Source organism: Penaeus monodon, chromosome 11 (genome assembly GCF_015228065.2).
Source record: "Penaeus monodon isolate SGIC_2016 chromosome 11, NSTDA_Pmon_1, whole genome shotgun sequence".
In the NCBI taxonomy this organism is placed as follows: Eukaryota; Metazoa; Arthropoda; class Malacostraca; order Decapoda; family Penaeidae; genus Penaeus; species Penaeus monodon.
In genome coordinates this window covers 39,061,528-39,064,807 of record NC_051396.1, presented here as the reverse complement: position 1 = coordinate 39,064,807, position 3,280 = coordinate 39,061,528, and positions in this window count along the sequence as shown.

Genomic DNA, 3,280 nt, shown 5'->3' with positions numbered 1-3,280 from the left:
TGGCCCTACCCTAACAGAGGTTAGGGTGCTATTTCCAAGCTGAAGGGTGGAAAGCTGCAGGCATATGTGATATCCCTGCTTAACTGCTAAAGGTTGGGATGAACCTATGGCTCGGGGCCGGCAGACAGTCCTGACTGCCATTTGGCAGTCTGGTACCATTCCCCCTGACCTGCTGAGGGGCGTGGTCATCCCTCTCTGGAAGGAGAAAGGGGATCGTTGGGATTGTAGCAACTACCATGGCATTACACTGCTCAGCATAGCAGGCAAGGTTCTCACCCACATCCTTCTGAAACGGATCCGCAACCACCTACTGAGGCATCAGAGACCAGAGCAGTCTGGATTTACTCCTGGGAAGTCCATGATAGACAGTATACTAGCGCTTCGAGTAATTGTGGAACGCCGTCGTGAGTTTGGTCGTGGGTTGCTTGCAGCCTACATTGACCTCAAGAAGGCATTTGACTCGGCGCATCGGGAATCATTATGGGAGATCCTGAGGCTAAGGGGAATTCCGACACAGATTATTGGCCTGATAGCAAGCCTCTACACTGGTACTGAAAGTGCTGTAAAGTGTGGTGGGGGTATGTCGAACTTCTTCCCTGTCAATTCAGGGGTGAGGCAAGGCTGTGTCCTTGCACCAACACTTTTCAACACTTGTATGGACTGGATAATGGGCAGAGCTACTAGCCAAAGTCAGTGTGGGGCAACAATAGGCAATATTAAGGTCTCAGACCTTGACTTTGCCGACGATGTTGCTATCCTATCTGAGTCCTTGGAGTCACTTGTGGCGGCTCTTGATGCATTTTGCAATGAGGTGAAGCCCCTAGGCCTAGAGGTTTCCTGGACCAAGACCAAGATTCAGGACTTTGGGGGCCTGTTAGGGGAACCCGTTCAGTCGACCCATGCTTGCGGCAAGGACGTTGAAGTTACAGAAAGTTTTACATACCTTGGTAGCATAGTCCATATCTCTGGGCTGTCAGACCAGGAAGTCAGTAGATGGATTAGTCTGGCAACAGGAGCCATGAACTCGATCAACAAGAGCATGGAGATGTCGGTACCTATGCAGAAGGACCAAGCTGCGTGTCTTCAAGGCCTTGATACTGCCAGTTTTGCTCTATGGAAGTGAAACCTGAACGTTATCCAGTGTCTTGGAGTCTCGCCTTGATGCCTTTTGTAACAAGTCCCTTCGCCGGATCATGGGGTACAGTTGGCAGGACCACGTGTCCAACCAGCGGTTACACCGTGAGACTGGCATGGGACCTGTTACTTGCATAATCCGGGATCGCCAACTCAGGCTATATGGCCACCTAGCTCGCCTCCCTGTGGACGACCCTGCCCATCAGGTTGTCTCTCTGTGAGACAACCCTGGGTAGAGGATACCTGTGGGACGACCTAGTCATGGCTTGGGCAGCTCGACGAGACCTGTCGCGAGGAATTAGAGATGGGCCGTGTGCCTGCCTGGAGACTCGCCTCGAGGGATCCTCGTGGCTGGCAGCGAAGGGTGGATGCGGCCATGCGCCCCCGTCGGCGTTAGCCCCTTGATGATGATGATGATATCGTTACTATTATCAATGTCATCATAACTAATATTATCATCATCAGTATTGCAATTATTATAATTACTACATCATAAAATAATAGTGATGACTACTGTCATGATTAGTATTTTTTATTGTTATTTTTATTATTATTATTAAAATCTTTGTTATTATATCATTAATCTTATTACTGCAAACATCATTACGATTATCGATGTATTATTATTAATCATGATTATCATTATTATTGTTATTATTATGATTATTATTAGTGATTATTATTACTATTATGTTTATTATTATTATTGTTATCATTATCATCATTAGCATTAGCATTATTGTTATTAGTATTATTATATTACTGTTGCTCCCACTACTATAAAAATGTGTAGTATTAGTATCAAAATCTTTGTTATCATTAGCGTTTATTTTTTTAGTATTTGCATCATTATCATTGCCACTATCGTTATCAATATCCTCATTATATTATTATTATTATTATTTCTTCTAGTATTATTACTGTTATCATTATCACTATCATCTTTACAGTTATTTGATTTTTTATCATCATCATTATGTTAAAGATCATTATTAATAATATTTTATCAGTATTACCATTTCTATTATTTTTTTATTATCCTTATCATTTTTATGATCACTTATATGATTGTACTTATTATTTCAATTTTTTAATTGCATACATAAAAAATTTTAATATCAAAATTGGCATCAATACTATCAATATCACAATTCCTAGAAATTTTTTCTTTTCTTTGATGTTTAATATATATAATATATATATATATATATATAATATTTTAAAATATAAAATATATATATTATATATTTTATATATATACACATCACCACATCTATTTTGTGGTGTTTTGTGTGTGCTGTTGTGTGTTTTTTTTCCTTTTTGTTTTTTTTTTTTGGAAGGGGGGGCTCCGGTGTTAATTTTTATGATAAAAACCCTTTACAAAAGCTCCCCAAATATTTTCTTACTGCCAGATACCATTTTCTAATTTAAAACCCTCCAACAAATGCAATATGCAGTAGGTAAATAATGACAAAGAGACTAAATTCTAGTTGGATAGATAAAAAATAAACCCTTATTCATGTTGAAAAATGTAAAAAGGTATGAATGAAAATAAATATTTCTACAATGCAAAAGATGTATTTGACCGGTTTCGATTATGTCTTTTATATTTTGACGAAGATAAAATCAAAAACCGGTCAAATACATCTCTTTTTTTTATAAAGAATTCCTTTTTTTATGTCTTTTTTACATAATAAAAAAATGGATAATAGATAGAAAAAATAAAAGTGGATGGTGGGGGATCCAACCACCCAAATGGTGGTTTGTCAAAAAACCTTTCATATTTAAAATTAAAAGAGGCCCGCATGTAATCTGGCTTTAAAAAAAAAAAATTACTCTATCCACTTTTTATAAATGTAGTGCATATTTATATATATATATAATATATAATAATAAAATATATAATATATATATTATATTATTATATGTTGATTATATATATATATATTATTATATATATAATATATAATTTTAATATTTTATTTTTAATATATATTTTGGTGTGTGGGGGTTTGTGTTGTGTGTTGTGGTGTGTGTGGTGTTGTGTTGTGCGTGTGTGTGTGTGGTGTTTTTGGGGTGTGTGGTGTGTGTGTTGGTGTGTGTTTTTGTATATAGCTTATACATAATTTATATATACTATATACCA